Source organism: Varroa destructor, unplaced genomic scaffold (assembly GCF_002443255.2).
Source record: "Varroa destructor unplaced genomic scaffold, Vdes_3.0 BEIS01000001.1, whole genome shotgun sequence".
Classification (NCBI taxonomy): Eukaryota; Metazoa; Arthropoda; class Arachnida; order Mesostigmata; family Varroidae; genus Varroa; species Varroa destructor.
In genome coordinates, this window is record NW_019211454.1 from 7,843,068 (window position 1) to 7,867,194 (window position 24,127).

General features: G+C 39.8%; 2 long non-coding RNA genes across 3 annotated transcripts; one reads left to right on the forward strand and one right to left on the reverse strand.

The window, feature by feature from the left end:
- Positions 1-4,004: 4,004 nt before the first annotated feature.
- LOC147758196 (uncharacterized) lies at positions 4,005-13,090 on the reverse strand. 2 transcript variants are annotated; one of them, XR_015329688.1, is made up of 3 exons: positions 12,611-13,090; positions 8,745-10,400; positions 4,005-4,019 (listed from the first exon to the last, which is right to left on the reverse strand). It is a non-coding gene; the product is annotated as an uncharacterized LOC147758196 (long non-coding RNA). The 2 variants fall into 2 exon arrangements; XR_015329686.1 differs by lacking the exon at positions 4,005-4,019 and having other exon boundaries at positions 9,344-10,400; positions 12,611-13,020.
- On the forward strand, positions 4,670-9,600 carry LOC147758197 (uncharacterized). Its single transcript, XR_015329690.1, has 2 exons — positions 4,670-4,785; positions 5,650-9,600. It is a non-coding gene; the product is annotated as an uncharacterized LOC147758197 (long non-coding RNA).
- Positions 13,091-24,127: the final 11,037 nt, after the last annotated feature.

A 24,127-nucleotide genomic window follows, 5' to 3' on the forward strand; every position in this document is an offset into this window, starting at 1 on the left:
GATTATCCACTGTAGAGCATGTTGGCTGCCACACTCACTTAGCCTCTGGGCTTTAACGAAGGCTCAAAAATATGTCGATCTGACTTCCGCCGAAAATCGATCTTTAGCGAATGAGTTATCTGTAACTAGGCAGCTGAATCACTTGATGCGAGCTACGTAATTGTTACGTAAACACATGCTGGTTAAATCCAACTATTTACCATTTCTATAACGAAATATATAATAAAACTAAAATAATTACAGTATCATTCCATGGCTGTTATTAAACAATCATTTATATGCTATATTGGCCGTTATACTCTGAAGTCCCGCGTTATTTTCCAGAAGACGCATTCACGATAGCTGCAGTTTCTTATATCGGCCTCGAGAATCGAACTCCAAAAAAAGCTTCCAAGGCGGCTAAGAAATTATGCTAATGGACGAAAAAGTGCTAAAGGTCAACTATATGATCACAAACAATATAAAAGCGATCTACAGTTCATAGATCTGAAGTATTCTATCTGAAAACGAAACAACTTCTCCATCGATTGGGTGTGCCAATGACGAACATCACAAAGGGTCAACCGATGACAGTTCCCTTCTGTATCAAACAAACTGGACATTCTCCGCACCGGGCACAATGTTTTAAATCAACTCATATTGCGCTAATACGCCACATCGAATCGTGGAGATTTTCTAAGAAACTCTAAACAGGAAAGCCCGGTATAGTTGGTGTTGTATCCCATAGCTTTATTTGTATAATTGAACATTCTGTCATTCAGAAGCCAGTGATTTGAAAAGCGTAGAATTTTGTTGGCCTTAGAACTGCGTGCCCACATAACAGGTCAACGTTGTCTGTGGTCGCGATTGGGTACGCGGCTCACTCGATGTGAGCTATTCCGATGCTCACTGTAGCTCCGTTATCAAGGAAAAGCTATAGTCGCTTTCTTCAGAGAAATCTAGACAATCTGTTATTAACGGACAGTAACAAAGTAGGAAGTTTGTTTTGGACATCGCTGATTTAGGTGCGCGTGCCCTCTATCGCAAGTTACCGTTCGTTTCAAAAACACCAGGTACATAAGTAAGTACAATCGAGCATGCTTCCTGGTCCTGCATAACGGGTAGTCCCACAGCTCGCAGCACTCCATCGTATATCGCCATATGTGTATTCAAGCCGGTATTGTTCCAAAAATAGAAACCGATCTAAAATAAGCAATAAAGCGCCTATGAATGGCTCGAAGCGTATTGGCAAGTGTTCACCAAACGATTTCCTGAGGGTAGGCCTTAATGGCGGTTAGTTTATGGAATCAAATGGAGGGATTAAGGCAAATCGGCCTAACGAAGGTCAAAAGGACAACAGTGAACTGCAGAGCTTTTATACAGCCCTAAAGTTGAATTATTTTGTAGAGCTAGCGATCTAGCATAAAAAACGAAATGGTTTTTTTTTTCTACGTTAGTAAATATGTAGCGAGAATACAAAAAACGAAAAATCAATCCAGATCATGAATGACAATATATGGTTATTCAAGAAAAGAAGAACTACTTCTAACCAATGTAAGCAGTTTAACTATAGTATGGAGCGGAATAAATAACATTGATGAATGACACTTTGGTACCTAGGCCTTACTTGCCGCTGATACTGCCTATCTCGTAATAGGTGTTCAAAGCAGGTCGACAATTGTACATTTTTGTAATTTGTAACTGTTTCCACACATTGAATAGACCGAAAGACGCCACCGTCGATTTTTTCAAGCAAATCTTTTTAGACAACTACTGAAATGTGAGCAACCTATAGCAAAGCATCGATGTTCTATTTGATTAGTTTTTAAAAGAAGACGGGAAGAAGAACCCGCTTCACGCCCAAGCGAAGAGGCTTGGGCGTGAAATGGGTTTTATTAGACAGCTGACAATAGGACATATGAATGGTAATGTTGCGCAGCCTAGTTCTAGGCAGACTCTGTGCTATGAATAGAAACTTTAACACTAGATACTTAGCTCGGCATCGGTATTCTGAAACGATTTGATAACGGGTATCGTATTTTCACTCAGATTATACATTTGGACCCTTTCAGCAGATGCTATATCTGACATACACGCAACTGATCTAGCCGATCGGTAAACGAAGTGTAGCTCAAAATGTCACAAGTTTCGCCACTCTGTACCTATAACACGTTTTCACAGTTGCTTCTCAATTATTTGAGATGTGCATTGATATTCGTAAGGTTCTTTCAACTTCTGGTAAATCACTACGTCTTAGTATTATTTCAACTTCGGGCTTGAATAGTGTTCGGCGGAGGCCAGACGACATCGGCGGTGATTGTTTCAACTTCCAAAATGTCTAAACAATTGCCAGTTTTTCCCTAGAATTTATCTCATCGTGTCGTATATAGCTGAGCCGGAATCCGACTCTGGCGCTCTCTTAAGTGTAAATCGGTCATTGTTTACTGTGAATTTATTTATTCGCAAGGTCAGTATTTCGAGTAGAAGTTTAATTTCAAACGAGTCGCATTACTTATATACATATTAGGAAATTTTTGTACTAGATATTAAATAAATATATCCCACCTGAAGTCAACTCTCTAGAGAATGCGAACAGTTTGAAGATCTTGATCTTGAAAGGGCACATGAGACAACAAAATGCTAGTTAATTAACAGTTATGCAGCCTTTCAGTAAAAAATGTGTACTATTTAAAATGAGGCGCTTGATCTCGATTATAGAAGTTTGCATATGGGGGTCCATAATACTGGGCCTTAGTCAAGTCGTTGGCGGTACTGATAAACGCAAGTTTTTCGATATTTTGTAATAAAAAATAGGCGTATTTGTACCCCAGTTATAGAATCAACATAGTGCAGCGTACGTTATCGAGAATGTGCAAAAGAACTAGTACGTTGGAGATGCTTGTTGTAATGATCTATCTGCTACATCATCCGCCATATTCAAGCAACGTAACGCATGTCTGCCTTCCTACTTAATGAACATATATATGCTACAAAAGACTTTCTACAAGGGCCACACTTCCCATTTGACATTATACTCCCCCACGCGTCCACCCAGCGCTGAGCGTCCGCAGGTGATGCCGGAACAACGTGGAACGAAATTTAGCTGAACGCGAATATCGCTACCATCGGAGAAAAAATGTGCCAATGCCGCGTTTGCACTCTGTTGGCCAGGTTAACGGGTCGTTGACGGCTGTTCCTATTACGAAAACGAATATGCAAAGTTAGAATGCATATTCTATTCTACGTTCAAGTTACGGGATGAGCGAATCGGGTAGCAACTTATACTGTAAAGTCAAAGATTTGTTTTCACTCTGGGCTAAACAAAAAAGTTATTAGTCCCGTTAGTAATCTTATGTTACTTATCGCTATCGTGGAGATAAAAGATCACCTTATCTTCTTTTAATAGATAGCTTTCTTTTAACAACAAAAATTGGTAAATCCTGTGAATCGTTAAGGCCTCACAGAAAATTACGGGTCGATACTGTACGACCCACCCAACAACTGAGATACGCTGATCGTTTATTTAGTATTTATTGTTTTTACAGCTCTCCAGCGTCGAGTGCTGTGTGTATTAATAAGAAATCGAGTTCGTTTTGCGAAAAAGAGAAGGTAGAGACTAACAAATCTTTCTCAATGGGTGAGCTCTACTCGATCTGATCAAAACCATTCGGTAGCTATGCCGTGCTAATCAAGCCTCGTTTTCGACTCGAATTTTACTTCGCTGATAAATCTGCGGCTCTTCGCGAATTTCAGATTTTGGCCTCTTAAATTAGTGGGTTGAATACGTTTTTACAAAAGGTAGTATGAGAGATCAGCTGTTTAAACGATTTCTCAGGTTGAAGACTATAGACAAGTAAATACAGTGAACCCGACACAAATGACGACCTCATGAACGGTATAACCATTTATCATGGACTGAAAAGTATACTAGCTGAAGGCGTGCTGTTATTGTGCCCGGGCCCCTGCAGTTCTTTTCGTCTGGATCGTCCACAAACGTCCGTTTCGACACATCGTTCTGCGCCGAAAGTTTCATCTTCCATCTGCAATTACATTAACATCTATGATTTAGTAAGCAACATTCAGATATTATTCAGCACTCTATCTCATAGAAGTTTGCATAACGACACGTTTTATGCCGTCCTTTCACAACATATTATTAGAAAATTCTGTACAATTTGTATATTAGTAGCAAGCCTTGTAATAGGCTATTGGAGTAGCGATTTAAACTCCGTCAAGCTGCTTATAGATATAATAATGCCATTTTCTCTGTGTTTCAATAAAAGGTTGTCTTAAGGCTGATTATGCTGCCCGTTGTTCTGTTGAACAAGCGCAAAAACATTGTCATTTCTATCTTTCTTAACCCCGAAGCACTTGGCACTTCCGAACGTGACGAGTGATTCCAAAGTGTCATTTCCATAGCAGGCTCTCTGAAGCGAGCGGCATGCTCACTACGCGATATTTGCCCAGGTATTCATCTTTGATGAAACATGTTGCCAGGAAGCTGACGTCCTTCGTTCTGGACTTGAAATGCGATTAAAAAAGTCGTAAACATGTAATGTTTGCCCACTCCGCTATGATACTCTGTTGAGTCGCAGGTCGTAAATTATAGCATTTCGACGATAATCCATGAGCATGCATTAATCGCAACATTGCTCCGGTTTACTTGTTCATATCGGGCGTCTAACTTTACTGAATGAATACTTCATGGACCTGCTAGGCCCTGCAGGTCTCAGGTACAGAATTATTCGCATGCGGTTTTACGGACGACGAACCATGGAGGTCGTACAAAGGAACTACGAAAGATCTGTATGAAACATGAAGTGCAATGGACTCCTTTTTCCATTGGTTTTTTTTTCTGTTGAAATTATCTTTTGCCTTCCGCCATTGACAATTGTGAATATAGTTTTTGTTTGTGTTCTTGCACTTTTATTGTCTTATTGATGTTAAAGCTAGTTTAGTAAGTAACACTACATCGTTTGTACACTTACTAATTCTGTAGGTGGCGTAGCAAAGATCTAAGCTTAAAGGTCACAGATTTGATTGCTGTTATTTTTCTTTGTTTGAAACAAACAATAGAAGTAGGTTTCACTTACTTCACCTACTCTAATCGTACGTTTGAATTTCCAACTAGAAATCGTTGAGGACGACGTAAAACGCTTTGCTTTCTTTTCATATCTTGAAGAGAAAATGAGACTTTTGTTCGTATCGTGAAAACGCTGACTAGTGTATGTTTTATTATAGATTGGGCTCATCTGATTGGAATATCAAATGAAGTTATTGTTTAGATCGTCGCTAGTTTACTGTCAGTATGGATTTGTTGAATGTGAAGCTAATATACCCCACTGAAATAATTATTAGAACTACTATGTTTACGAAACAGTGCGGTTGTTACAGAGTGCCCCCTGTGTAATTCTTGCGAATAGACCCAGGTCAGTATGACAATAAGCACGAAATATTAACGAATATTTGTGAGTTCACGACAACTACATCACACATAGAAAATGCTGGCCATGAAAGGCCTGCTACTAAGTATGAGCTCTGCGATCCACCTGAACGTTGTACTGCATAACGTACACAAAAAGCATAGTAATTGCTCACGCACCCCACGCATGATGCCATCGATTGCCAGTCATTGTGCTGTCATTATAAATGGTGATTTTTTTTTTGCAGAACGTACTGTAGAGCCAGAAATACGATTACCATTATTAATTTCCGTGAATCAAAAGGCTTCTGTCTGACGCTTATGGCAGCGGTTGCCAGTGTTGATCTCCAATTCTGTTGGACAACTTTCACGCCGAAGCCCGAGTTCATACAGCCATACTGTTTTCAATGACTATATTGGCACGACTAACTTCCAGGAATTAACTACTGGAGAACTAAGTACCAGGAATATCAACATCAAATAAGGAACGATTGGGTCGGTAGTGCTCTGTACGGTTGCCAAGCCGCTCGATCGGTGTTTTTGGAAAAATCCCAATGAAAGTCAGAGAAGCCCATCCCGTCTCTGACATTTAGAAGAGCATGCCTTTGATGGCAGTGAGTGTATGAGTCATCTGTTCAATGGACAACCATCATGAGCCTTAATCATTCGATGTGCTATCGCTGCGGAATCGTTCACGTAAATTACGAAATAGGCCGTCGTATAGCATTATTCTTCAACAGCACAACAAAAAAAGCATTTATATTATATACATATGTCTATATATATATATATATATTTTTTTTTTCTAATGTTTTTGTTTGTTTTTTGTTATAAAAACGCTATACTTTATGTGCTATTAGCTACCGTTACTTGTAGATAGTACCTTTGAATCTGGAGCATTACAGAGTGCGCTATTGTTCAGTTTTAGCTTGGGGTTAGTTTATGCAGTGACGAAAATGCTACACTTTTACAATATGCGTTCGCTATACAGGCCAAATGATTTCAAGCTATAATTTTATGATCTGGCCAAGACGGGACTAAAAGAGAAATGAGATAGCTTTCCAGCAGTTTACAATATTTAATTATTGGCGTATGGAAAATTAGGTCAAAAAGCGATTAAATCGGCCACAACTGTATATGTGACTATATGTTTGTTTATATGAAGCGCTTGATATATATATATATATATATATATATATATATATGCATGACAATATACCATATCAGCGAAATTTGTTTGTGATGTGATTTAACATCATCTTTACATCGTTATTCGTCCAACAGTACCTTATCCAGTTACTCCGATAATATTCTGATAAAAAGCTTCTGAGAATGAGCGTCTGTGCCACTTAATGCCGTCGTAGGCAGAGAAAGCTTTCATCTACGTAATACATTTGTGACCTTAATAACAAGTGAGCTGTTTTTGTAGGAAAAGTGTTTTTTGTGTGTTTCGGAATAATACGTTTGAGCGAAAAGTAGATTACGTGAGGGTAGGCCGGTATCGATCCAGGCAATGCTAAGAGGGGCATTTTTGTAGTGTTCAGTCATGTGAATCGGATGCATCTCTGGAATACCATAGAAATTTTGGCCAGGGATAAAATGGTTGTGTACATATACTTTTAATCCGAACGGAATCTAGATCTGTAACGACAAAATCTTTTGTTGGCGCTTTGAAAACGTAAACTGTATGAGAAAATTGTCAGTAGAGGCCATATGGACGGAAACACAGTGTTAGCAGACGAATTTTTCTGATCGTAGCGGAACAGTTCTTCAACAAGTACCCTATCGCTAGCTAAAATAGTGCCACAAATATCAGCAGCAAAATCCAAATGCGTGAAAAGATTTTAATATAATTTTTTTTTAATCCTCATATTTAATCAAAATAGTTATAATAGTGCAGAGCCATTTATTCACGCCTATCGTTAGACACGTTGCGCACCGTACGTAGAAAATGTAAACAATTATTAGCAAATGCCGCCATCATCACAGAAGCGTGACATTAAATAGTAATATCCGTATCCGTCCATCCGGACACTACATCCGTAAATTTCAGAATATATGGACTCACAATAAGTACCCTGATAAGCAAAAGCACTTATCAGTCTTGCGAGACAACAGGACGATGCTTGGTAAAATTTTTGGGAAATTGAAAAAATCAATTTAACGATATATATGTATACAAGGTCTGCCGTCGACTGACGTTCCGATAGCTGTCCACGAGCAGATGTTCCAATACGTTAGCAAACGCATCAAAGATGCTTAAATTATATATATATATATATATATATATATAAATGGTAATAGATGAAACTGAACAATCACGTTTCGTAGAGTTCATTATACGAGCATTATTTATATGGCATAATGTATTATATGTATAAACCAAGATGATATACCAGTGATTGTCAACGCGCAATGTTCTATATATTCAGTATTGCTAGGCTGAAACGAAGCATCAATGTTGTTTGCTTTTCTAATGGCCGTAATTACATAAACAAATTCATAAATGAACAGCTATTTCTCCTGATGAGTTAGTAGAGCCCCATCTGTTGCGTATGGAAAAAGTCTTTCGATATTAGGTGTTATTTAGGTCAAGAAATCGTAGGTCTATTCTTTCGCTTTATGGCCTATACCTAAAGCCACATAAAATCGATATACCAGCGACTACCAGTTTAACAAACTCTAAGGAGATCTCCGATAATTCTGTTCCGACCTATTTAGTATTTAGACTGATCCTATCTAGTATAATTCAGTATAACATAACACATAAGCAGAGCGCCGTCACGATATCAGTACCTAGAAAACCGTACACATACACAGACAGAAATAGGCCTTGTCGGAAACACATATACTCAGCGAGCGTAAACTTATCGGCGACAGCTCCCTGTTTTGGTGTGTGACATCTGTATAAAACTTCTTCGAATGGAACATTTAGGATTGTCTTAAGATGATATTGTTTTCACAGCCAATTTGAGTGCCAAACGCAAGAACATGCTATAGAGCTAGAAAGACAAATGAACATATCCAGATCTCGAATTTTATGCTGTTTATCAGCTCGTGCTGCTCGTGATCGGTCGTTACAAATCAGTCACTATATTAATCACAAGTTAGTGTATCACAAATCTTTTCTTATGAAGGTAAATTCATGTCTAATGTAAGTTGTCGTAAGAGCGTTATTCTATAATACCAAAAGAAAAAGATCTGCCGTAAACCCGAATGGTGCAGAAAACCTGCATTCTCCCAATACACCGTAGGCTGTTTCCTTTTTGAAACTTAATAATGCTTCGGATGTCGTCCCGACTGGGACTCAAGTTAGTGGGTAGTGGTTATGGGCTTCACTTACCGACATGCATCGTCAGGCGAACACGGGCGAGACGGATTCGCTTCTCTCTTAACATGACTTCCAGTAACGGATGTCCGCAGTTACCTGTAGCATCATAGGCCGAACGGAGAGCCTGCATCGTGACCGAAGGCGTCAACCAATCGGAGGATATGCAACATTAATCGCATTGGGAACTCATATTGACCCGCACATACGCAACGAAAAATACAAATATAATCAAAACTGCCGGCCAAAATCAAAGTCAATCACTAAATAGTATGAATTTTGCCTTTGACATATCCTGAAATCGAGGTGTCCCAATTTGTGGCAGGCTCGGTTTGGCAACGTTCACATTATAAATTATATATTCAATTACGAAACAATTCGATATTGAACCGATGAGTAGAATCTGATGTTTTTCTTTTTTCAGAATATAATTATAGAAAAATGTTGTATTTTGTTAGAGAGTGAACGAAATATATATATATATATATATGAACAATGAGCAGAGCACACCGGGCGGCTTGTAAACAATCGAGAGGGAGATGGCGACCTTTATATGAATAGTCGACAATAAAGGAGCAACTTTTTAGCAAAAACGCATCTACGAAGCAAAACACTTTTCATATTTTTATACAGTTATTTTATTACACATATGAGGGTTAAAGGTGACATCGGAAGTGCTTCTTCAAATTATATCGTAATGGCCGCTATTATCACTCAATATTCTTTAACAGTCGAGTTTTCTACGGCATTGATATTAAATCTAGAAAATTTCAAAGAAAAACGTTTCGATTTTAGATGAAATGGCAATTATATCCTCCCTATCGCAATGTTGACATTGATACTAATGATAATAAACGATAGAAATAATTAACACTAAATTCCCAACAAATCAAGCACCTTTTTTTTTTTTTTACAAATTACGCCTTATAACTGTTTACCTATATATTTCTTTTTTTGCAAAAAAACTTTATTATTATTGGCAGATTAATGCATTTGTATTTCTCTATCAATCAATTTGCCCTGTCGACTACTAGCCCCGGATTTCCTACGTCGGCATGTAAACCTTTTCGAATATACTTTGTCGCTCAGGTACGTTAGAACAACAATAAAATTACATTAGTCAATATAATAAAATTCCCAGTGGGGTATCATGTATGAAATTATTTTAGGCCTGTGCTGACATGCGAAATCACATGCAGGCCCATTTCACCGAATTTTCTTCCTGTGCCTAGCCTTTCGTCGAGGCGAGCCTGTTTTTCGGGGAAAAAATGGACGTCGATGTGGGTGACCCGTACGGGAGGGTCCTGTCACATGTACTAGCTAAGGGTTTAGCAGTATTGATACTAGTCAAATAGTACTAACTGCTTTTATTATGCTGTTCTCAGTTCGGTTATTAGTGTTGTTCCTATAGTCGTGTTTGATTAATGGGTCCGCTCCTTCAAACAACGCTGTTGAGGTTCTGGTAACTAGGGCTTAACGGAGTACTAGAGTGGTCAGGGTTAAAAGGAGTATTCCACTAGCTGCAGTTTGTGGGATCGAGCTATCGCAGTGCGGTTTCGGCTGAGACCCGTTCGTGGTTATCGTTGATTCTTCTAAATGATCGTTTTCGGTCAGGCTCTCGACAAATTCTGGGGTCGTGGTAGTAGTCACGCTGGTCTCTTCCGACTCCCCCTGAACATACACAGACACAGATAAAGATACAGGGGTACATGTTAAAGATAGTATTTGGCCGAGCTGCTATTTAAGTTCGTATCCGGATAGAGACGCCGACGCTGTTTCCTTGACGTTGTATGCCAAATATGTTTTATGAAACCGTCGTCTGACTCGTGCTTGATCTCGATCCTTCTACATTAATGCGGCCTTTAATCTTCTACTTAATAGCACGTCGCATAAGGATATAACCAATGTATAGCCAATTATTGCTGACCTGAACAGGGCCTCTAACGAAGCGTTTCGCATATGGAGCGCTGCATTAGATTCGGAATCAACTGGCATAGGTAATCATATTGGTTGGGCAGATGGTCACTAAATGATTGCATCTTCATTTTAGTAGTAGCTGAAATGATCGGACAGTTTATTTTGATGGGCCTGTAGCGTATCTTTATTCATGTTAGTTTATTTGATTGATTAGCTAACCGAACAAGCCTTTATCAGCAGTGTATTTCCAATATGCAGTTAGAATACAATGGAAACGAGCGCATGGCGGTAGAAGAACTTCTTCCATAACGAAATTAATAAAACCCGCCTTGCAGCAACCAATATCACAATATGACCATTTTCCGCAAGTCTTCAATACGTCTCGGACAAGGGATGACTCCTATACAAAGATCAATCATCCAAATGATATTTTTTACCCAAGGAACTTTTATCTTTTATCGAAACGACTGAGAGAATCTGACGCAAGCGACCAGATCAATTTGCACCGTTACTCGAGAACTATCTACGCAGAGTTTTATGGCCAAGGCATCAGGTGGCCACGTTCGCTTTACAAGTCATTTTGCTAAATTGGACAGATCGCTAAACATCCTATTAACAATACTGCTAGTATTAGGCACGGATCCTCAGCCAAAACTGAAGTAGGTGTTTTACATTTCTTGGGGAAGAGGGCAGGGAATTCGGTGCCGTTCAAAATATCGCAGCAATTTAGATACTGTATCCGCGTTTTTATGAATACGCCTGTGAAAACGAGGCCTTGCGTTTATCGACGTCAAGCGCGCTTCAACAGCTTGTAGAAACGACCATTTTCGACACGGCACAAAACCAGTGAATCTATATTTTTCCAGTATGAAACCGATACAGAACTGAAAGCCAATTTCATGCCGTTTGAGGTAAACTAGTTAAGGGTAATAAGCGTATACGTTACGTGTGTAGATAGGTCGTTTGGGAAAGCTTAAAAAAATTAGCATGTTCCGGATCATCATTGAAGTTAACACTAACGGAAGAACCGTAATCCTTGCGGCGGGTGCCTGCGATGCTGAAAGTCATGAGGCGATTATTCACTCACGTGGGCTTACGTAAACGACGTGCGTTCTGCGATCTAGCGAGTGTTAGCTGGGAGCTAGCGATGATCTCGTACCGTTTTCAAGCGTTTAAATTTAAAAACGTGGAAAAGCAGCTTAAGTTTGAATTGTATAATACGCTTAAAGCGAATACTCCATTTATTTGTCGCTACGTTATCAGTAGTTTTAGAATAGTACAACCCAGCACCAGAAAACGGCTCACAAGTACCGTGCGAATTAAGCACACGATGCGAAACGTTAGCTTTGCCAAAGTTTAGGCTAGGAAACTCGAAAGTTTGAAGGAAAAAATTGAGGAACACTTGAAGCTTAAACATAATAAATATCTTAAATTGAAAGGAGTACTGAAGTAGAAGACATTGTTGGCTTACGTGGATCTGATGATTTTAGTTAAGAACTATATAACTACTAACGTAGGAATCGCATTAAACACCTATGCAAATGGACTATCTTAAAAATGATTGTTTACATTTTAGCTTGTAAAAGACCAGACAGTAATAATAAAGCCACGCGCTGAGAAGATGAGCATGATTCGTCGTGTACCGTATTGCTTACCCCACGTACGAACATATGTTAAGCTTAACTCTACTAGCTGAAGAAACGTCCGAAACGGTGTCTGCTTTAATCTCACATTGTAACGCACTCCACTATTAAATTTGAGCTGGTATCAAAACAACCCACATTTGAAGGTTAATAGATAAAGAAAAAAGTCACGAGATGTGTGTCACGAGATCGACCCGCTAGCGGCGTGACCATCGTTTTCTTTGCGGGAAGCTCTGTGGTACCGTTGGGTCGAGCTCAAAGCCTGCACATTCATTCGATAGATCACCGAAATATTTAAACACGCTACTTCGGAATACTCACATCGGTTTCGGCGTACAGCGCGAACAACGCGGTAAAAAACAACGCAAAGTACAACTTCGACATTATGACGAACTTTTACACCAATCCAATCTTCGAGCTTGAACGCCGGCTCGGCTACGTACCGCTATACAATCTGATAGAACGAGGAATGACGCCAATACGGCGTTTTCAGGGAAACCGAAACCCTTTCGCTGGGTCGCCTGCGATTGAGAAAGCAAATCAACGTAAAGAACGTTTTGGCACAAACAATTGGTGGATGAGCAAACACCGTCGAGATCGATATGACAAATGACGAATTGCTATAGCGACGCACAGGTCTGGAGAGAGGTCGAGCCAGCTGTTACGGGAAAAAAAGCAGGCGAGTCGCAGCAGCGAGATCACGGAGCTTCGCTCACAAGTGAACGTGGTGGAGGAGCGAGAGACGGACGGGACCGGCTCAGAATGCAAGCGAAAGAATGTGTGGCCGGGCCTGCTAAGGCTGCTAGCGATGTTAGGCAATGGCCGCCTGTAGAAGAGATGCAAAAATAAATGCCTGCCTTGAGGAGTGCGACGGTACTGTGGGCGCTGCTAGACAATGCGACAACAATAGTGGTCTATGGCATGTAAGCGAACAAAAAACGAGAATGATTAAGGGCTTAATTAAGGGAGCGGAAATGTCGAGGTAAGGTCTCGCAACAGGTATATATTAGAGGGCACGATTTGATAGCAGCACTCTACGAGAATATGTATATAATAATGATAATAATCAGGACAAGAACTTCGATCGGTGTGACAGTGGATTATCTCTTGCAAAATTGATGATTCAGTGCTTGTTGCCATGTTATCGTTTATAAAACAATCTCTAAAATAGCAGAAGCTACTTTATTGCTAAACGGCCTGACTAAATATGCTGCAGTTAGGGGGGTGGCGGTAGGAATCTAATAGCAGAGAGGTACGAGAACATGCGTCTTTGGCAGACTCCGTCCACAATAGGTAAAATAGTCAGGATAGATTGTAACTTTGACAGCGTGGGTCAGACGAGAGATGGCATGGAAGGCGCGACGTATTTTAAGAAACTTTTTCATTACTAGGAAACCAAAAACGAAGAATTACGCCTGCGGAAATCTGAACGTGAAATAATGGACTAGGATGATCTTAGACCAATTGACTCGTTACAAATGACAAAGTTAAGTTACAGTGGACCGAGCAACGACAAGTTTTGCTTTCAAGTTAGCACCGATTCATTTTGTGACAACGAGAAAAAGTCTAATTGGGGATAGCTGAGAAACGTAATGAGGAATACGAGTAAGTAAGCTAAGATTCGTATTGTTTCCGAGAGGTTCTTAAAGAACTGAAGAGACAATATAGGGCAATTTTAACTGTGCCATTTTGAGCAGAACTTCACTTCGACTACTTATTATTGAAGTTTCTATTGTTACGATGCTGCTACGAACGCTATGAACGAACGCTGTAAATACCTTTAGTGCATGAGAGATTGAACGTTTTTTATGTATAGGGTTGTTTTTATATATAGTTGCATTTCTGTTAGCCATCTTGGCAAGACGTTGGGAATAATACTAGCAGCTTAATTCAGAGCTGTGTTTGCAAACTTCGTAAAGATATAAAGCATTATTATTTGAAATAAAGGGAGTTATAAATCGATCTAGAAAACACGCTCTACATAAGCCGAAAAAAGATATAAGGACATTCCTAGAACTTCATAATAAGTTGGATTTAACTGCGAGCTGGTGGCGACTCTACAGTGTACATGCCACAGCCATGTACAGGAATCAATTCTCAAGGCTGTACATGATCGTGCTTTCAAAATAGCAGATTGCGAAATAACTAATTCAAGTAAATTAGCAGCAATCACAGAGCAAAAACAGCGCGAAGGCAATGCGATTTTTTTTTAATTTCTCCAAGTAAACGCCTGCCTAAAGGAAAATGTTTTTTGTAAGTATTAGGACATCAAAAGTAGGAAACCATTATTCAATGTTTCGACTAGTTGAGATGCGCTAACATGCGCTAATGACAAGGCTCCACGTAGCAAGCAAGGTTATCGTTTATCATTTAGCTGATACGTACTTGGTTTAATCTGACTTAGTTTCAAATACTATAAGTAATTTCATTGACTTACCGATTATTTAAAATATATAGCTGTGGCAAAATGGTCGGAATGAAACGGTTGGCTAAGTAGCGGAACAATACTTAAAAGCCGATGCAGACAGGGGCTCTGTAATGTAGTTGCCCCCGTATTATGTACGGGGACAACTACATGTAGTTGAAACAACATCACTGTTTAAAATTACAGAAAATCGTCTGTTTCTTTATTTAATCATAATTATTATAGGCCATTAAGCTTTGTAAAATGCAACAAATGTATGATTATTAGAATTTTATTATTTCACGATTATCTCCGCGAAAAGTTGATTAGATGAAAAAGAACCACGCTTAAATTCTAATAGAAACTTACTTTCAGCAAATGGCTGGGATAGGAGTCAACTCTGTCAATAATCAAGGTTTACATCAATTGATCGATATTTTACGCCGCTTTGATTACATTCAGAGACACTGGCAGATTTACTTCCGATCTGATGCAGCCTCTGAGGTGCTGGCTAATTTGTAGGCCCGTGTATAAGGAATTGCATCGTCGTCTCCAGACGGACTCGGTTAAATTTCACAAAAACCAAAGCTCAATGGCAACAAAGGAAGCTGACGCTGGGCTACATAAGCTTTTGCTGATTAGGGCCGTGCATCTGTTCCTCAATAAAACTACTCTTTTTGTTGGGTTTGACATGGGTCGCTAATGAGATAATCCGTTACAGCTCTTTGCAGTTTTTTGTTTGCTTTATGTTTACTTTTCACGAGATTCTCCCACCTCGACTTATGTAGATAGCTAACTTCGACAATGGTACAGAAGAGCACGAAAATAACCTCCGATTGATTCACGCTTCGTTCAAGTCAGGGCTTTCAAATGGCGCGGACTGCAGAAAGAAATGTTCGCGTATAAATGATCCGCGATCACTGTATATGCTTAAACATGTGCTAGGGTTTATTTATTGACCAAGCCCGACGTGTCCTCACTATAGGCGTTTCAACACTGACTAACGATTTGGTGACATTGTACACGGATACTGTTAAATCAAGCCGAGTTTTCGGTACCTTCCACGATCGAGTACAGAAATAGATTCAGATAGAAGCTACATAATCTGATTATCACCAGTATGACAATTAGAAGCGTCTCTTTAAGGTAACAGCAGAACGCATCAAACGTAAAGTGTTACGTGACCACAACGTTTTTGTGTCGTTCGGTAAGTTACGCGCCGAATAGCGGTTCTTACAACGAACAATCGAACTATGTACTTAGAAGAATCGAGCTTTCTAGTGGGCTGACGTTGTGCCTACACTATTGAATCCAGCGTGGTTTTTCGCCTTAGCAACTGTGGGTGTACTCGTGTCTCGAAGTGGCCGACAATCTGCAGGTGCTACAATGGCTATGTTTGTTTAATTATCGGTCAATTTCTGTTTGTTGATTCAGTCTGACGGCGGCAATAAGAGGCTAAGTAAAACCAATGTACACGCCGTACATCGAAAGGACGGCGATAAGACCGATATTTTATCCAAGAGTATTTAATGGATGTAAGTTATCGTCAGCACTAGGACAAGGACTGGAAACATCTCTGTAGTAGCTGAATACTTTCTTAACGTAGTTTTCTGACAATCAAGCAGTAACATTCGTAATGAATAGCTAAAGGGGGAAACGGGTTCTTGTACAATAAATACTGATGTGGCGATGTAAGTGACTTTTTTTTTTGTGTATACGGTAACATAGGCTGGGAAGGTGTTTCGCAGAAAAGGGCGGGCTCGCTAATTAAAATACTCTGAATTATCTGCTTCATGGAAGACAATGAGTTTTTAATCGTAATTGAGTAAAGGCGACTTTTATATGTAACCATTTTGTGATAGATACAATGAGCTTTCCTTGTGCCAGAACCACTGGTGGAACCGAACCGCACTTTAAAACTGAATTTGGTATGTCGTAGTTTCTGCGGCGGCAACTCGTACTGAAATCGATGTAAGGTTTGAGTACATTTGCTGTCCTTAACCAAACCTATGGAATTGTGGATGATCTGAATTAAGCTGAAGACAGTCCTAAAAGTAGATAAAACTAATAACATAAAAAGAAAGCCTTATCCTTGCCTACAGTAGCTTTACATATTTAGCGTGTATGAGACGGTCGGGGGTATTAAGAGTATTCAGAGAACTCAAGACTGACATAAAATTCGTATCTGCCCTTCTGCCTTTTGGAAGCTCTTCGGACATCATAAATACACATATATTTTTTTTTAATTAAATGAGGAGGAAGATTTACCTGAGACTGAACGGGAGCTTTCTGAGAACCCTTGCATATTAGGCAAGCGTAAATAAACGAACCCGCTACATCTAGCGACTACAACGCTAGAGTACTTACGCAGCTGCCAACCGAATTCAGCGGTTCGGGTTCAAAATGTGGTTCCGCCAAGCGTGGAAAAATTTCAAAATACGTGTATTATGACCGCTAAGTTAGCCCTGAAAGGATAATGTATCTTAATTGTAAACAAAATCCATTTAAGATGAGTTTGGCAAGTACCAAAAAATAAAGCTTATTTGCGTTGTAAATATTGATTTCTCACTTGTATGACTTAAATTAACATGTAACAAAAGACAGAGGTGAAAATTCTAGCTAACTGATGGCGGAATCATCACCATGTGTCTTAGCAGAAAGATATGAATAGCGCAAGTGTCTACGAATTTTGGCTTTTTATCTGCATCGATTCTGCACAAGCAAAAGTACCGGTGAAAAACTTTAAGTTGAATGCATTTTGTTCTGAAAATTAAATTTCATCTTATCCGACTGATCAGGACGCATGCTTTCTAAGGCTATGCAGTATAAGTTTGAACGAGAATTCGGTAAAAGCCAAAATAACCTTGATATATTTATAGCTATTAATTTTAATGCATAATGCCACCTGAATAGAATAGAGTTTTCTCTCATGCCGCTGGAATCACAATCTGATTATGAGATCTGCTGTCGTATCGAGCAATGCATCGCACTAGAAATAGGTGAGGCTGCCACCCTAAACCTGTTCCTATCGTGTTCTGTTCCAAGTGTGCATTAAGCCTGAAAGCTTTCCCTGTTTAGGCGCAAGCTCCAAGACACTTAGCTCTGATTCGAGTCAGGGGGTTCGCATAAAAGCACGTGGTTCGACGATAAAATATGGCCGTCGACCCTTGTGCTTGATTCATGCACGGCTCATCAAAGTGATCTCTTTATAGAAAAAAAGCGATAGTAGTGACTGTTTTTGCCACAAGATACTGAGATTTGTTTCAAATGAATTACTCTTGACTATATAGGTAGTTTTCAAGGTGTGTACGAACGTACGCAGTACTGCCTGTTCTTTATTATACTAAATCAGCTGCATTTCCAGAGACTGTTATTATACAGATCACCACCATATTTCAAAACATCCGAATCAGAAATACAGACGAAAAATCCAGTCATAATGTTATCCGTGCTGATATGGTCCTAACCAGTGTTTTCTCACCGCAGGTTGTGTTTTCAGATCGCCAAACAGTCGCTTAAGGGCATCGGTTTTACCATCTAACCGCAAAAAGTTTCACGACCACAAGTAAGACGACGAGAGCTCGAATTAGAGCGAAAATTCGCATAGCAGCTATTAGGCTATTGATACCATATATGATGTGTCTGTTTAATCTCTGTAATATTAACTAGGATACATATTAGCGACACTTGTGACTTATTTTACCCAACATACATAACGCAAAAATTGATAAAAACTAGATGTACAAATCATTCGATACGCGCCGCGTTACTAGGCGCCGCTTGATACTGCTTGATAGCTCGAGATTGACTAATATAAACCTCGATAAGTTAAAGGCGTTAGAGGAGGTAAACACATTGACACTTGCCTGGCTCTTTCTGACTAATTTAATTTTCTAAATATGACATTTAAGAATAACGTCGTTGATGTGAAAGAGCTGTAGGTAGAGTTCCAGCGAACGACAGGGACCATTCTGTGTGTGGAATGACGTTACTTAAAGTCGGGAAGGACTCACCGTCAAAGGTACTTTTGCGCTTTCCATTGAGATGAACGAACAAGACTTCAAGAGTCAAACCTAACACGCACACACTCCTAACTGGTCGATTCTTCAGACCTCCTTCAGGTCGGCCATTGCCGCTCGCTAGCGGGACGTCATTGCACTGTACCACAGCCGTGTGTATATCTGCGTTCATTTGGTCGTTTGGTTTGTTCAGTATCATATCGGTTACGTGAAGACTGCATCCGGTGATACTTCTGTGCGTCCCTTCGTCACACAGATTTGCCATCACATGTAGGGATGTCGCACTGAAGTTAGTTAAACAGGTTATGAGCTAGTGAGAAAATGGAGAATATTGTAACAGTAACTGTTCTCTGAAAAATTACGTGTGATAGTGATCTATCTTAGGGCTCGGAAACAGTAAAATAGATGACACTCTTTTTCAACAGCTGAAACGTCATTTGAAATTATAAACACAAATACTTCTTCTACCTGTGTGTCCTTGTTGAATATTAGGCCATTGAATCCTTTCTTGTTGAAGCTAAAGCCCTTTAGCCTCGATACTCTCGTGACAACAAATAACTAATGCGTGTGACAAAATGCGATAGGGCGATGCGATAGATACATAACATGTACCTTCCGTTAACTAGGAAGATCAATGAAAAGCTTCGTCAGCGGTGCTACCAGGTATCGCGGGCGCGGGACAACCTTTAGTCATTGACGGCTATCGGCTGTTAATAGCAGTTAGGATAGCGGCTCCTACCTTTAACTATAATGGAAAGCGTTTAGTTCTAGATAGTTCTAAATAAGAAATGTTGAATCATTTCCAGCCGGATCTGTTGCATCGACAACGTACACAATGTGTACTATATACAATCAACACTCCTCTCTACCTTTAAAATAGCAAAGCTTACTATCAGTCATAGAAGCATAACGATATCTTTCAGAACAGAATATAAAACACTCGTCATAATAAGCTGCGACCATATCTTGCACGTCTAATCTCTATTTTTTTTTTTGCCCATTTTACAATTGGTGTCACGCGAAATTCGTTGGAGATCTATGCAAACTTAAAAAAAAAATGTAAAAACAATGCCAATAGAAAAAATTGTAAATGCCTCAACTTAGAAGTTCAGCCAGTGGTATAGGAAGCACGCTTTCGAATGCAGGAACCTTGTAGAATATCACCCCTAGTAAAAGAACCTCTTTAGCATATTCATCTGCATTAACCTTTTCAATTAACTCGGCGAACTGTCAAAACGTCTAACTTGTAGAACGATAATTATTGAAAATATAGGTTGGCGCAAAATTTCCGTCATAAAATTCAGAGTGATGAGTAGAGGGGGTACCTGCTCAAAAACTATTTATCAGCTTAAAAGGTTTTACATTAAGGAAACATTAGGGAAAATGCAAAGGGTCTTCTATCTACAGACTGTGATTGATATAATTTATTTCAATTAGCGTGGTAAATAGCTATTCGTATTGATGTTTGCGGTCATCTATATTAGATAAATTCGATCGTATCTGCACTGTGAAATGATACAGCATCCCCGGACATAGTTACGAAGCTTCTTGTCGGCGTCGATAGTAGCAGAGTAAACAGTTAACAGTTTTTCAGAGGTAAAGAAAGCCTAAAAAAAGAAATAGCGGCGGTACAAAACACGTCTATTCTGGTTAGTTGCTAATCCCTTTGGTAGTTACTAACCCCCCACTTTTGATTTGAAGTGTATATATAGGGTAACACAGAAGCGTATCGACCGTTCAAAAAAGTTACTTGACACTTTGGACGTTTTAACCTTACTTTTCCTGTAAACTTTGATGCACTACTCTGCCCTTTGAACCAATGTAGAGCGAAGATTTTGAACTGTTAACAGGCTTTTCGCGCCACCCAGTATACTACATGTCAACTGACAACATGTTCGACACATACCATCGAGCAAATAACATGGAAACTAGCCCAACAGCGGGCCCTTCTGGATACCCACATTTAATCGACCCAGCAGGATTCGCAGGGCAACGGCTACCCTGCCTCCTACTGAACACGCACAGTACATCTCGCGGTTGACATGTTGCTATTAAAAAAAGATAAATGTAATTTTTTTCTCAGTGTTTTTTTTGGGACAGGCAAGGGGGCGCCTATGTTTGCCACACGAGAGACAAAGCATGTTAAATGCGGTACGTGTGAAAATGCGTAACAGAACGGCGCTCTTATAGTATCTGGTAGATATGTTGGATCGATTCAAACGCAAGATGCAAAACGTAACGTGCTTCGGGTGAAGACGGATTCGAGTAAACCAATGAAACTAATGCGCCTTATATATATATGAAAGCATTGTTTAGTTTTGTAAAATATTTATTGTTATCGACTGCGACCATTGAAACGGATTCGAGCTTAACGAACTCTGAGTAGATTTGCTGAAACAACAATGACAAACGAGCATGAAATGATCACATCATTGTACTTATGCAGGGTGTTTAAAGATTCGAGCTCGATTCTCCATTTAGCTCAGGGAACAGCCGTTTTTGTTGCTAGGTCTACGAAACGCTAGTCTTTTCGTGGACCTATCAAGCTTTTCTGTTAGAAAAATGAAAACTTTAGAAAAAATGAATCACAAAAAAAACACTTGGGAAATATGCGAAACACAGACGAACCATATATAGTTTTTGTTTAACACGGGGTAAACATTGACCATCTCACTAGGTGTGCTCAACCCTACTAGGGGCAAACACGTTACCGCTGAACGATCGCGGTCACCGCAAAAATAAGTTAGCTGCAATTGAAGCAATGTGTACAACCGTATATTCGAAATATATAGGTCTTCGTTCAATCCAAAAGAAGGTGAGCTAGCTGTCAAGTAATATAACATGTACGAAATGTATGCAAGTTCTCGAAGCCTTTCGAAGTATATTGTTGTACGTGGTGTCTTTGCCAAGATGCCACGTACAACAATATACTATAAAGCAACAATATGGCCTGAAGAAATTCCGGCCCCCTAATGACCTAATCTTGGCCGGCTAGCATCACGATTTTCTTTGGCTGGAGAGAACGTGAACAAGATAAATGGATCGTCAACAATAATAATAAACTCCATGCTAGTTGCTCGTTTCGAAACGTTCTGATGAGACACTCTAGCTATAGGTATATAGAAATCCGTATAATTGGCATAATTTGGTCCGCATAGTGATTCTTGTTTAAGTTAAACAAGATATTTTGCTTTTACATCTCATGCTATGTATTGACCCTAATATATAGGCATTTATTACATGTTTGATAGGTACGCTAGAGAGGCCTAGCGCTTTATTCCGTTTGCTGTTTATGATTGATGACCGTTGCCTCTGATTATTGTATGCAGCTACCCCTGGTAACAATGACGTCTTACTCAGTAAAGAAAATTTAACTCTGAGGCGCGATCAGGATCACGTAGATTGGTAATCCGTTTGATACAGCTAACTCAGACTATAAACTTCCAGTTCCCAGTGACTCCCAGAAAACGAACTAAGTGCGTTTGTACGATCTTTCTATACCTTTGATTATTTTTGGGTAGGACTCCACATGGCAGAACATACGTGTTCGTTGACCTTTAAACACACTGATGAATGACGTGGGAAATTATATAGAATTTAGAATGTTTAGGTATCGAGCAATTAAGACTTAGACTATTAGCTAGATTTATTGAAAGTTTTAAAATGGTAGTCCTCACAAAATGCAGCCTAATGATTCGCTCGACCTAGAATTTTCGCTTAGCTATCCACAACCTCTAGCAGTCATTGAACTATAACAGTGACTCCTTGTGACCCGCTTTACCGAGACAAGCGTCACTGCCTCAACTTTCGCCCCGATGATGGACGAGAGCCAGCCACCAAGCGTCTGTCAAGCAACGGTCTCTATTTTACGTTATAATTTTTATTATTTTATAATGCATACAAAATGCGCATTAGGCTAGAGTAACTCACTGAAAGCATTAGTCGCCTATAAGCTAGACAAGCATGCAGGATGTTTTACGCAGATCTTATCTTAAGGGATGCTTAAGGGACACGGTAACGCATGTCTATAGGACCAACGCCGCCCGTACCTTACAGTTTCTGTAGTAGTGTCCAACGAGAAGTAAAAGGCGGACGTTGCAAAGCACCTCAAACGTATTAGGGTTGGCGAAAAACTATGTTATATGGAGCCACTCTTGCTTACTTGCGCTTTCCGCACCCTATGTTAATTTTACCGATATATCGAGGAACCCAGAATCTATGGGCTACAGACATCCGTAAAGAGCTGGTCTACAGCTGACACTCATGTTATTACCAGTTGTACTAGTAAACGTTCATAAGCTATCGTTATCCGCATATTCCTCGAAGCTGACAAAAGCTTCTGAACTGCAAAAACCGTTCAGACACAGACATTTTGACGCGCACTACCAATTTACAAAGGAGCCTTGACTGCTTTCGGGAGAGGAAGTTTTTTGCCACACGGCCAATGTCAATCCACGAAAACACTCCAATAAAAAATAAACGCGTTAATATATATATACTGTCTACGAGATCAGTACACGGATGCTCAAGGGTCAGCTTAATGGGATCACTTTAAAAGACTGAACTATAAATCTGAGTACTGGCACATCCCACTTCCTTTAAGCAACCCGTAGTACTCATGAATGAAGATCAACACTGACATTCTCACGCACATCTGTTAATCTTACGAAAGGCACTGAGGAAGACTACTGCAGATGAAATTCTACTATCGCCACTGATATGATTAAGTTGTTTGGAACTGAGTCGGCAGAGTGACGATGTCGTGCAGTTACATCGATTAGAGCAGTTATGTCGCATGTTGGTAAACACGAGCGGAACTACTGCGGTATTTATAACTTGGTGCATTGAAGGTATACGTTAAGAGCTTAAGTTTGTGTTTAATTCAGGAAGCACCATTTTGTAGTCAGCTCTTACCTGCCTCCCATCTACGACAGACGACGCACTACCGCTGGTATGCTTCGATCGGTCGGCCTGTTTGTTTAGTTCACTACTTCAAAATTAAAAAAAAAATTATTTTTTTTTATCGGCAAAAGGGTTGCACTTTTGGCCTATCTCGTACGGGATTCATTTACGGGTATCAACGAGTGAGTACGCTTATCGGAATTAACTACTCAATGAGTACAGATTACGTTCTCACACGCTTAATAATCACGAACCTGCGACGTCGGAACCTACCGGACGCAAATAACAGCGACAACATAAAGTGTCATCCCTGAATGAGGAAAAGATATTCATGGTACATGGTAGCCGCACGACCGCAAAGCGAAGTTAACGGGAATTAGTGCGCTGCAGAGGACCAGGCCGATCAGACCAATGCCTTGGGGTACCTCAGGCCGCTTTTAAAATAAGCATATAGTAAGTAAACATTTATTCAACTATATTATTTTTCATTTGTGCGCATACATTCGTATGCAA